Source organism: Armigeres subalbatus, chromosome 1, assembly GCF_024139115.2.
Source record: "Armigeres subalbatus isolate Guangzhou_Male chromosome 1, GZ_Asu_2, whole genome shotgun sequence".
Classification (NCBI taxonomy): Eukaryota; Metazoa; Arthropoda; class Insecta; order Diptera; family Culicidae; genus Armigeres; species Armigeres subalbatus.
In genome coordinates this window covers 14,487,658-14,501,156 of record NC_085139.1, presented here as the reverse complement: position 1 = coordinate 14,501,156, position 13,499 = coordinate 14,487,658, and the positions used below count along the sequence as shown (strand labels likewise).

At 46.2% G+C, this 13,499-nt stretch overlaps 1 long non-coding RNA gene across 1 annotated transcript; it reads left to right on the top strand.

Annotated features, from left to right (window-relative positions):
• Positions 1 to 405: 405 nt before the first annotated feature.
• On the top strand, positions 406 to 1,209 carry LOC134208126 (uncharacterized). The gene is made up of 3 exons (XR_009978512.1): positions 406 to 576; positions 632 to 713; positions 796 to 1,209. It is a non-coding gene; the product is annotated as an uncharacterized LOC134208126 (long non-coding RNA).
• Positions 1,210 to 13,499: the final 12,290 nt, after the last annotated feature.

Here is a 13,499-nt window from a genome sequence, read left to right as displayed (position 1 = left end):
CCTGCACACTTCCAACGGCCTCGCGAGGGCATCAATGTAGCCCCTATGTACCCTTAACTAATTGAAGCAGAAATCAATCTTACCATGTTAAATACACTACACGTACAACACACAACAACAGAACACGAATAAAGTCAAAATATAGATGAGAACAACGTTGAGAGAGTCCACATCCAACCGAGAAAGGGACTATGGAAAGATTACGAGCTGAAATGCTGCCCTACATACGAACCAATTGGTGCAACCTACCATGAGATACCATAAATCGACATCAGTAACCCTCTGCCCACGATCATCTCACAGCATCCAAAGATCTCTCGCTCCACATCAATCGCTGCTCTTATCACTTCCCCAAGAGATAAGAGAATTAGCTGACCATCAAAGCCGAGACGAAGGCACCGACCAAGCAAATGTTGGGCTAGTTGTCGGTTAACTGCTAAGCAGGCAGCACGCGTGATTAGCAATAGATTGCAATCAATCAAGTCGAAATTACAAAGTGCTACGGTGCCTGACCGGCAAAAGAAACGGTGAAGGTGAAACTCGGTGGACAAGTGATTAGTGGCGGGCTGGGGCAAGGTAGTGCACCCCAAAGTAGTGAAATTCACGGCTAATTATTTTATTCACTCTTTAGCCACCAATGCCCAGTACTGAGTTCCATCACTGATATGCCACCGTAATGCAGTGCTAGAGTGAAGACGGATTGCTTGAGATCGGTAAGGGGAAGAGATAAAGCAATTCCGAAATATGTGATGCTCTGTAGTGCAGTGAAGTAATCCGTTGTGTTTCCTACGACAGGCCTATCTTTTCACCGCCAACACCAATCGCCCGGCGGAATGTGGCGCAAAGCGGCAGCTGTGGATGGCCGGCAGATTGCTGGTGCAGTTCATCGGTCTGCCCGGGCAGGCATTACGTTCCATCGTCGCCGGGGGATACACTTTCAACACTGACACACACACAAATTAACACTTTTCCCTAGGTTTAAGCTGAAATAGAACGTAAGTAATTAATAAACACTTCTTTTAATTTGCATGTGAAATTTATGCTTTAATTTTATTAAGAGCGACTCCGAGTACTTTTCGCCATTGGTTCCACTTGTTCGAACCATTTCTTTGTTTCAGGCTGATTGTGGTAAGTGGGTCATGGGGACCAGTGCCATCTTGACCGGCCTTTCTTAACTTTTTGTCCTCCGTCTCATGCGGCCTCCCCTCCCAAGGGGGTGGTGACAAGCTTTCGGAGTGTTTGAGCATAAGGTGCTGCGGACAATATTCGGCGGTAGACAGTAGAACAGTATCTGGCGGCGTCGCATGAATAACGAATTGTACCAGGTGTATGAAGGGAAGGATATTATTAAGCTTCTACAACACGGCAAACTACGGTGGGCGGGACACGTTGTTCGTACGTCGGAATAAAGTCAAGCGAAGATAATATTTAGTAGAGAACCCGGAAGAGGCCGCAGGCATCTTAGAAGGCCGCGCACACGATGGCTTTTTGCAGTTGACGAGGACCTGAGGGCGCTCAATGTTCAGGGAGACTGGAAGCGATTGGCCTGGGATCTAGTCCAGTGGAGAATTACACTCCATTCGGCGTAGGTTCATCGAAGAGCTGTAGCCCATCAAGTATCAAGTAAATACTAAATTTTATGAACTGTCTATATATATGTTTCTTCCGGGCACGCGTAATTTCGCAGCTGCTCTTAATGGTATTGTTTGCAATCTTTAACTAATTTACTCAAAAATTGACGCTTACGATTTATTTTTGGAATAAATGATGGAAACATTGCACATCCGGAGTAGCACAAGTCAGACGAAAATGGTTGCAGCAACTTGATTTTGACTGAATCCGGTCACATATGAGTTGCAGTAACCTATAAGGAATTTGTGTGCTGCTAGGGATGGTTCTGCATTAGGGCTTCCATTCCCGGAAACGATTTCCCGGGAAATCATATTTCCCGGGATTCCCGATTCCCGAGATGTATGTATCAGTTTCCCGAATTTCCCGGGAAATGAACATACTAAAATATTTTGTAATAATTGTCTTATTTTTTTAATTTGATGATAACGGATTTTGGGGTATCAATTACATTTTTTTACAAGCATCATCTTACTATCTATTTCACTTTTGAAGTTTAAGAATTTAAGTTATAACTAAAAATGCTACAGAATCATACGGTGCATTGCAACACGTGTTGAAGGGAGGCGAGACAAAGAACCGGTTTGTATGTATCGTTCTTTTATTCAGTAGGTTCAAACGTCGGTAAGCGTTGTGTCGAATTAAAAATTGAGTGTCTGTGGTGAAACAGCAGAGCTACCAATGTTCGCCGATATTCAGGCAATTGCAGTGACTGCTTTGGCAGGTTTATCCTATTATTGTCAAAGGTTTTTTAAGACCTTTTTGATTCAATTCCCGAACAGACTCATATTCCGAAGACTCGTTTATATTTTGAGATATTTCTGAAACATTTCATTTCATTTTTAGGTGCTGTTCGGCATTTCAAGCATATTTTGACTGAAAAAATTTTATAGTCAGGATCATTAAAGTACGACAATCAAGCACTCGCCTGAAAGCTCTTTTTTATTTCGAATGGAAGAATTCTCACTTCAAATATTTCATTCGTCTGCTTTAAATACAAAATGTGTTCAAGTGGACGTACATGAATAAAAATGGTTTATCCTTCAAAGTTTACCTGAAGATTCTATGCACAAAAAAAAGTCGTTGGGTATAAGAATAGTTCAAGTTAGGAATATTTTGGCGATAATAAAAGAGAATCTCTCGAAGCCGTCGTTGTCCAAAAACTGGAAAAAAATGCGGATGCAACCTGAATAAGTTTTTCAAAAAATTATGGAAAAGTAGCACATAGCGGAGCTCATCAGGACACTGCAGATCTTACTCTCGAGCCAGAGCGTATGCTAATACTTATGACATGGCGAACGTTTTGTAGAAGGAGTTAACGCTTTTCGAACTGAACAAAAACTTTCTCAGGCTTTCAACAACTCTTTTATCATTTGAGGACAAAATAGCAAGCATTCCTGATGTCAAAAGTATATTTTCAAAATCATATTTTACGACCAAATTTAAACTACGATTTTGAATTAGTTTCAAGAGCATTATTTCATTTCCCGATTCCCGGGAAGTTGATTCCCGGGAAAAATGGAAGCCCTATTCTGCATGCGTGATGTTTCCACCGGATAAACCACGGTTGAGTTAAGCACCGAACCCTTCGGGTACTATGCCTATCAGCTTCTGCTGCTGATCCAAATGGCGGAGCTGCTGTCGAACGACGAACGTAGCCATAATATAATAACCCGATGAAAATGTATCCTGATAATGACCCAATTGGAAGATCTAAATTTCCCGTTTCCACTACCTTTAATTGTAATACAATCTGCGTCATAAAATTAAACCATCCAATATGCCCAGCATTGTTTCACCCTATTTAACAAATAGCTATAGAGTCATTCTGCATGAACACTCACACACAAAAATTAACCGGAGAAGGATGGTGCCCGACCGAGTCCAGTCCTGATGGAGAAGGCCGGATACCTAGGCACTATGCGAGCTGAGAATCGAGCGGAAAATTACGGTTAAACGGTGTGGTGAATGGGGTTCGTCCTGTTCCGCTCGGCTCGCCATTGCCAAGCAGCACGGTCAACTCGGAGGCGGATGGAAGCTTTGAGGGGATATTTTTAGATCGAGTCCATAAATGTTACATGGATATGCGTCGAGAAACGATATTGATCTTGGATTAAAAATTTAAATGTTGATATTAAACTTCTTGCACGTTATAGATAGTTGAAAAATATTACCACAGGGCATACTTTTCGAATCACAAGAAAACTTTTTATTTTGTTGGGGTTTTCGGTTTGCTGACTAATTTTGCAATGAAACATCTATTGTTGTATTCACAGTCTCCTTCTAACTAGGATATTAATGCTGAGAATATTCGCCACCCCAAAGGGCAATTGACTGCCAAAAAACGAACCATAGAACTTTCAATGGCGGAGAACCACTTGAGTAAATTTCACCATCTGCAGCTTGCCAATCCAATCCAAAGTACTTGACGATTTATGGACCTTTTTTGTACCACGTCTAGGAGCAAACCATGCTCACATGTGTCTATGTGTCTGTATGTGTGTATGTACGTTCCAAGCTGGATCGGCTTTCTCGATTTTTTTCCCGTTTTCCAATCTCGCATTCAATAGCCATGCGAAATAAATCTTCCGCTTTCTTCTCAATCTCGGTAAGTGAACCCTTCAATTCGCAACGAAAGCCCATAAATTTGGCTGACTGCGACAAGGGTTTGGCCACGTTTGGCCCTTGCTGGTGTTTGGACGCTTTTGCTCCCACCCAACAGTAGTGGCAGTGATATGGGCGATTGCATGTTTACCACACACAATATGTTCGTCCCAAATCGCGGCCCACCATGATTCGATGACATGAGCTACTGTGGCTTTACTACTGGAAAATCTAAAAATGAGAGATTTTAACTATTCAATAAACGATAGCGATAACAAACATTTGGCAAACATTATTTTTTGCGCAAACGAGTGATAGGAGTGCATTATAAATTCTGGAAAATGTTTACAACTATTCCACTGGGACCGTATGCTAATCATTAACGACATCGTTATAATGTGAATTGTTGGAACGATATTTTTATTTTCTCGTATCGTACCGATTCCCGAGTTGCACGACAACTTAAAAACGTCAATTCTCAACGTCCACCCACCCCTTTGTTAAATTTTATTATATAGGTAACGCTAACGCTCATAAAGATACTTTTTTCTCAGATGTCGAACAGAACTCAGCCCCCCGGCCAAAGTCAGCGTGTCAGCGTCAGAGGGTTCACTCGTCAAGAAAGAAAATTGTGCAGACGTTTCTCCCAGCTTCATCAACGTCGGTCGCTCCGGTATTTACCTTTCCATTCATCCAGAACTAAAATAAATGAAAAGCAAACAGAGACAATGTACACATTTCGTCGAATATTTCATGCGCATCAAACCAGCCAGCGGCTACAAGGAGGAGCTGCTCCAAGGATTCAAGGGCAACAACGTGAGCATAATTCTGCGAAGGTGTGTGGGTGGCGGTTGCACGGCTGCATGGGCAGATAGTTGCCCACCGTAAAATGGAATCGTCTGGGGATGCCGACGGACGGCGATGGGCTCGGCTCGATTGGATACGGTCGTCTCGCAAGCCCCGCCATCATGGTCCGTGGTCAAAATGATCCATGAGCGAGATTGTGCGGCATGTCGACCGGACAGGCAGGCGAAGCGATCCGATGTGTGACACTTCTGGGCGGCTGTGGAAAATTGAATTCTGCGGATCGCAGCAAACAATGGAACATCTAGAGCGGAATCTGACGTTCACCCGCACTCAAAATGTGCGTTGGGATGGACGAACGGTATTTGAGGTCGAAGGAGGCGTAGCGAGGTTAATTGCTTTTGTACCGCCGGCTTATGGATGAGTTACGTGTAGTGAACCGCTTGGAATGAGCGTGGGTTCCATGACTAAAATAAAAACTTCCTCTAAAAAACTAGAAATTTTCCATAAAAAATGGGAAATTGCCAGAAATTTCCAATAAAGAAATCAGGGTAAATATAAAATTTCCATAAAAAATGCAAAATTTTGATAAACAATTTAGAATTTTCCACAGAACAAAAATTAATTAGCACTATCAAAGGAAAAATAATAATTATAAAAGAAGAATTTTCCAAAAGAAATAAAAATGTTCAATTGGAAAAAATAACAAAAAATCCATAAATAAATGAGTATTAGCAACTAGCGAAAGAAACCCAGCTTCGCCCGGGTGTTATGGGTCAAACACAATTGGTACGTTTGCGTGCGTTTTGACAGTTTTCCATGGGAAAACTGTCAAAACGCACGCAAACGTATATCAATTGTGTTTGGCCCATTACAAATGTAACATGAACTATTTGCAGCACCGCACTCTAGATCAATTTTCGTGCGTTTGTTTTGTTTTCCACAACAACTGACTCAAATTCATATTCTAATGATTTTTACGTTAAATTCACCAACTTTTTGTTTATACAAACCTTGTGGATCCCAAAACGAATGGATTAGGGGGAAAATCTTCGGGGCAGCAGGGACTTTGTCCAAGGGCTTGACGATCCCTCCCCAGGCCATCTGCGAGTTGTGGCGCCTGCCTAGGATGTGGTGGGGTTTGACAGTGGGCCCTGTTAAACCTCTATAAAAAGCTGCATGTATCCGCAAGTAGGCTCCGCCAAAGCGACCGTGTGCCGCTCAAAGCGCACAAGCCCAAGTCCTGGTGTTAGGTGGGACGCTAAACAGCCCTGACACGACGGCCCTCCGGCGAGACAGGAGGTTTGCGCAGGCCCAATAAGCCGCCTGGAAAACCAATCATTACGAACAATATAAGAGATAATGCGACTCGATATAATCGGCAAAGACCTAGGCGACGAATAAAGGATCACGATTGGAAGCTTGGAACATGGAACTGCAAGTCGCTAGGTTTCGCAGGTTGCGACAGGATGATCTACGATGAATTACATCCCCGCAACTTCGACGTCGTGGCGCTGCAGGAGATTTGCTGGACAGGACAGAAAGTGTGGAAAAGCGGGCATCGGGCGGCTACCTTCTACCAAAGCTGTGGCACCACCAACGAGCTGGGAACCGGCTTCATAGTGCTGGGAAAGATGCGCCAACGCGTGATTGGGTGGCAGCCAATCAACGCAAGGATGTGCAAGCTGAGGATTAAAGGCCGTTTCTTCAACTATAGCATCATCAACGTGCACTGCCCACACGAAGGGAGACCCGACGACGAGAAAGAAGCGTTCTACGCACAGCTGGAGCAGACATACGATGGATGCCCACTGCGGGACGTCAAAATCGTCATCGGTGACATGAACGCTCAGGTAGGAAGGGAGGAAATGTATAGACCGGTCATCGGACCAGATAGTCTGCACACCGTATCGAATGACAACGGCCAACGATGCATAAACTTCGCAGCCTCCCGCGGAATGGTAGTCCGAAGCACCTTCTTTCCCCGCAAGAATATCCACAAGGCCACATGGAGATCACCTAACCAAGAAACGGAAAACCAAATCGACCACGTTCTAATCGACGGTAAATTCTTCTCCGACATCACGAACGTCCGCACTTACCGCAGTGCGAATATTGAATCCGACCACTACCTCGTTGCAGTCTGCCTGCGCTCAAAACTCTCGACGGTGTACAACACGCGTCGAAGTCGGACGCCGCAGCTTAATATTGGGCGGCAACAAGACGGTAGGCTAGCCCAAACTATCTCAAGACTACGCGCTGCAGCTGGAAGTGGCACTCGAAACGGAAGAGCAGCTAGGCGCAGCGTCTCTTGAAGATGGCTGGAGAGATATTCGATCCGCCATTGGTAGCACCGCAACCGCTGCACTAGGCACGGTGCCCCCGGATCAGAGAAACGACTGGTATGACGGCGAATGTGAGCAGTTAGTAGAAGAGAAGAATGCAGCATGGGCGAGATTGCTGCAACACCGCACGAGGGCGAATGAGGCACGATATAAACAGGCGCGGAACAGACAAAACTCGATTTTCCGGAGGAAAAAGCGTCAGCAGGAAGATCGAGACCGTGAAGAGACGGAGCAACTGTACCGCACTAATAACACACGAAAGTTCTATGAGAAGTTGAACCGTTCACGTAAGGGCCACGTGCCACAGCCTGATATGTGCAAGGACATAAACGGGAACCTCCTTACGAACGAGCGTGAGGTGATCCAAAGGTGGCAGCAGCACTACGAAGAGCACCTGAATGGCGATGTGGCAGACGAAGATGGCGGTATGGTGATGGACCTAGGGAAACGCACGTACGACATAATTCTACCGGCTCCGGATCTCCAGGAAATCCAGGAGGAGATTGGCCGGCTGAAGAACAACAAAGCCCCTGGGGTTGACCAACTACCAGGAGAGCTATTTAAACACGGTGGTGAAGCACTGGCTAGAGCGCTGCACTGGGTCATTACCAAGATTTGGGAGGAGGAAGTTTTGCCGCATGAGTGGATGGAAGGTGTCGTGTGTCCCATCTACAAAAAGGGCGATAAGCTGGATTGTAGCAACTACCGCGCAATCACATTGCTGAACGCCGCCTACAAGGTACTCTCCCAAATTTTATGCCGTCGACTAGCACCAATTGCAAGGGAGTTCGTGGGGCAGTACCAGGCGGGTTTGATGGGCGAACGCTCCACCACGGACCAGGTGTTCGCCATTCGCCAAGTACTGCAGAAGTGCCGCGAATACAACGTGCCCACACATCATCTATTCATCGACTTCAAAGCCGCATATGATACAACCGATCGGGACCAGCTATGGCAGCTAATGCACGAAAACGGATTTCCGGATAAACTGACACGGTTGATCAAAGCGACGAGGGATCGGGTGATGTGCGTAGTTCGAGTTTCAGGGCATTCTCGAGTCCCTTCGAAACCCGCAGAGGGTTACGGCAAGGTGATGGTCTTTCGTGTCTGCTATTCAACATCGCTTTGGAAGGGTAATACGAAGAGCAGGGATTAACACGAGTGGCACAATTTTCAATAAGTCCGTCCAGCTATTTGGCTTCGCCGACGACATAGATATTATGGCACGTAACTTTGAGAAGATGGAGGAAGCCTACATCAGACTGAAGAGGGAAGCCAAGCGGATCGGACTAGTCATCAACACGTCGAAGACGAAGTACATGATAGGAAGAGGCTCAAGAGAAGACAATGTGAGCCACCCACCGCGAGTTGGCATCGGTGGTGACGAAATCGAGGTGGTAGAAGAATTTGTGTACTTGGGCTCACTGGTGACTGCCGAAAATGATACCAGCAGAGAAATTCGGAGGCGTATAGTGGCTGGAAATCGTGCATACTTTGGACTCCGCAAGACGCTTCGATCGAATAGAGTTCGCCGCCGTACCAAACTGACCATCTACAAAACGCTCATTAGACCGGTAGTCCTCTACGGACACGAGACCTGGACGATGCTCGTGGAGGATCAACGCGCACTCGGAGTTTTCGAAAGGAAAGTGCTGCGTACCATCTATGGTGGGGTGCAGATGGCGGACGGTACATGGAGGAGGCGAATGAACCACGAGTTGCATCAGCTGTTGGGAGAACCATCCATCGTTCACACCGCGAAAATCGGACGACTGCGGTGGGCCGGGCACGTAGCCAGAATGTCGGACAATAACCCGGTGAAAATGGTTCTCGACAACGATCCGACAGGCACAAGAAGGCGAGGTGCGCAGCGGGCAAGGTGGATCGATCAGGTGGAAGATGACTTGCGGACCCTCCGTAGACTGCGTGGCTGGCGACGTGTTGCCATGGATCGAGCCGAATGGAGAAGACTCTTACATACCGCACAGGCCACTTCGGCCTTAGTCTGAATAAATAATAAAATAAAAGGGGAAAAATCTTGCAAATCGGTCAACCTGTTTGCGACTGAAATCGTCAGGAAGGAAATCTTAATTATTTTTTTTATGTAAGATGAAAAAGAAGATTACAAAATTTTCCACAGAAATACAGAATTTTTTTTTTCACAAAATAATTAATAAAGAGCAATAAAAAATATAAAAAAATTCCAGAATTATAAAAAATCAATAAAACTGGGTATTTTTTCCAAAGATGACCCCCTATATAAAAATGTTAATTGTTTATAGAAATTTTTATTAATTTTATTGCTTTTTTGAATTTTTTATGGAAATTTTCTAATTTTTTTTATTGTTTTTTATTTATCATTTTGTGTGATTTGTTTTTTGTTTTTTATGATAAAAAAATATTTATTTTGTGGAAAATTTTGTAATTACTTTTTGCTGATATTGAAATTTAGTATTTTTTTCAATGGTACATTTTGATTTCATTATGGGAAATTCTATTTTTATATTTGCCATTTTTTTTGGAGTTCTAATTTATTTTTGTTTTCTGGAAAATTCTAAATTGTCTATAGAAGTTCTGTAGGACCCTTGAAGCGCGGATTTCATATTCAAAGCTGATAATATTTGTTGTCATAGGAAGTGCTCAAGTGTACGTTTCTTTTGACGTATGACTACGTCTGTGTTTTCTATATTGGGATACACTTTGCTATTGCGAAAATCGGAGATCGTCACAAAATATGATAGTTTCCGTTTATCGATGGACTTTAATATTTTTGTCGTTCGGTCGAGGAAGGATAGCAGTCTCAATGGCAAACTGAACAAGGGCCTATTTTATTGAAAATTAGCCTTTTTAGCTAAAAAAAAACTAGGTTGTTCAGCTTAAATTGTTTGTTGAGTAAGCCAGAGAGGCCGCCCTAGCGTACCAACCAGGGAATTGGCGATTAATTGTAACTTAATATAAACACTTCAAAATAAACGTGATGATCAAAACATTGAAAATTGATGAAACAACACAGTGATAAAATTAATATAAAAAAGGTTGCAGCAAGGTTTAGTTTCGTGAGGTAGATATCACAGTTTCTGGTGGAAAAATTGTCAGTGGAACTACTGCGAGTAGTTTCGCTGTGTCTTGGTACGGTGAAGCTCTGGTCCTTCTGCGACCTTGGTGTCCTGCAAAGATCCTGTTTTTGCGCTGTACTCCGGTGGTACATAGTTTGCCTCTAAAGGATCGAAGTTGATTTAAAGGCCTTACCCTTAAATTACTCGCCAAACTTTTGCAAAAAAAAGAAAATCCCTGGATTTTCGACCTTTCGACCAAAGTCTGAGCCCAGTCTTGGCCGACGACGCTCTTCATCCATTTCCTTACGGCCAGCAGGACGGAGCGGGTAAATTGCCCTCATGTCCGACACTGGCCAGGGAATCGGCTTCGGTATTTCCCCTAATGCCGCAGTAGCTGCCCAGTCAACACAAGATCGTATATGATGTCGCATAAGATGCTAAAGTGGAGGCCATATAGGTACTTCCCCATACAATATGTACGTATATCGCCTCCACTTTAGCATCTTATGTTGCATCATATGCGATTTTGTGTTGACTGGGTGGGGATCCAGGCGAAGGTGGTACTGGGGATCATACCTGAAAGGATTCCCTGGATCCAGGGGTGTTTCGGAGTCTCATTTTGAAGGGCTTCAGTACGGATGTTCGGAGTTCATCTGTGTTATCACCTCTTTGGAACCTCGATGTTAACAGGAGGAATCAGCCAGCCCTTTGTGCCAGTGGATCTGTGCCACTGGGGGAAGTGTGGGGGGGTGTAATGGTACTATTTTCAGGATCCGGTCAGCCTCATCGAGGGGAGGGATCTTGGCATCTCCTGAGGTGGTAGCAGCGGAAGAGGCGGCTTTGCGACAGATGGCCATCAAAGTCCGATGCCGGAAAGGAAGAATGCCGGCATCAACGTCTCAAGCAGCTTCAGCGGGAGTGGACGGAAGTAGACCGGAGGCCAGCCGTACGTAGCTGTTGAAGACAGGCGGGTATAAAGTTGAAGCCTCTTTCCACAGCGATGAGGAAAAGCGTCAATGCTAGTACAGACCCTTGGAGAACACCAGTTTCTTCAGGGTACTCGTCCGATGCTGTGCCGCCAATGAGCACTTGGAAGGTTCATCGGGTGAGGATTTTTCTTTCGAAAGCAAGCATGTTGCCTGTGATACCCCAGTCTTGTAGTTTTCTAAGGACCAAAGGGGTCCAGGTTCGGCTAAAAGCCTTGGCGATATCTATTGACACATAGTCAACCTGCTTGCCTTCCTCATACGCATCTTGGAGCACGCTGCCCAGGGTGGCAAGTATAGGCTGGTGCCATAGCCTGGGCAAAAAGCGTGTTGACGGTAGCCAAAGCTTCCGTCAGCTTCCAGTTTCTCCCTGAGTCGCCGATTGACCATCCTCTCGACGGTATTAGACGCACACGAGGACAGGGGGATTGGCCTGAGCTTTGATGCATCGCGGCCAGCCACGCTGCCCTTCGGGATGGGCACAACGAAACTTTTCCTCCACTCGTCCGGCAACGTGCGGTTTTCTCAAATGTGGTTGACGAGCTTAAGAAAAAAGGGCTTTCGCGGACGGGGAGAGCCGTTTTATCATGGGAAACCCCAACTCATCCGGTCCGGATGAGTTCCCGTTGCACTTGGCAAGCGCAAGGCTGGTTCAGCAGGCATCCGGGAAGGGATCCGCGGGAATAAGGATATTGCTGCGTTGTAGACTACGAGTAGCGATGGTCCTGTGAACTATGGCTGGGTACTGGGAGACTGCTACCAGGGAGGCAAAGTAGTCACCGAGAGCATTGGCAACTTGTGCAGGGTCAGAAATTGTGCTGTGCTGAGGTCCGGGACGGGTCCGGGCGGCTAGAATCGTGCCGGTGAACTCGGTGAGCGACGAGAAAGGTTGGTCCGCGCAGGCTTGAAAGGAGGCTTCCGAGCCTCTTGAAAGGAGGCTTCCGAGCCTCTTGAAAGGAGGCTTCCGAGCCTCTTGGAAGGAGACTTCCGAGCCTCTTGAAAGGAGACTTCCGAGCCTCTTGAAAGGAGGCTTCCGAGCCTCTTGAAAGGAGGCTTCCGAGCCTCTTGAAAGGAGGCTTCCGAGCCTCTTGAAAGGAGGCTTCCGAGCCTCTTGAAAGGAGGCTTCCGAGCCTCTTGAAAGGAAGCTTCCGAGACTCTTGAAAGGAGGCTGTTCGAGCCTCTTGAAAGGAGGCTGTTCGAGCCTCTTGGAAGGAGGCTCTGAGCCTCTTGAAAGGAGGCTCTGAGCCTCTTGAAAGGAGGGCTTCCTGAGCCTCTTGAAGGAGGCTCTGAGCCTCTTGAAAGGAGGCTTCCGGGCCTCTTGAAAGGAGGCTTCCTGAGGCCTCTTGAAAGGAGGCTTCCAGGCCTCTTGAAGGAGGCTTCTGAGCCTCTTGAAAGGAGGCTTTGAGCCTCTTGAAAGGAGGCTTCTGAGCCTCTTGAAAGGAGGCTTCTGAGCCTCTTGAAAGGAGGCTGGGGCCTCTTGAAAGGAGGCTTCCAGAGCCTCTTGAAAGGAGGCCTGAGCCTCTTGAAAGGAGGCTTCTGAGCCTCTTGAAAGGAGGCTTGAGGCCTCTTGAAAGGAGGCTTCCGGGCCTCTTGAAGGAGGGGCTTCCAGGCCTCTTGAAAGGAGGCTTCCAGAGCCTCTTGAAAGGAGGCTTTGAGGCCTCTTGAAAGGAGGCCTTTGAGCCTCTTGAAAGGAGGCTTCCGAGGCCTCTTGAAGGAGGCTTCTGAGGCCTCTTGAAAGGAGGCTTCCAGGCCTCTTGAAAGGAGGCTTCTGAGGCCTCTTGAAAGGAGGCTTCCTGAGCCTCTTGAAGGAGGCTTCCAGGAGCCTCTTGAAAGGAGGCTTGAGGCCTCTTGAAAGGAGGCTTCCTGAGGCCTCTTGAAAGGGAGGCTTGAGCCTCTTGAAAGGAGGCTTCTGAGCCTCTTGAAAGGAGGCTTGAGCCTCTTGAAGGAGGCTTCCAGCCTCTTGAAAGGAGGCTTCGAGCCTCTTGAAGGAGGCTTGAGCTCTCTTGAAAGGAGGCTTCCAGGCCTCTTGAAAGGAGGCTTCCTGAGCCTCTTGAAAGGAGGCTTCTGGAGCCTCT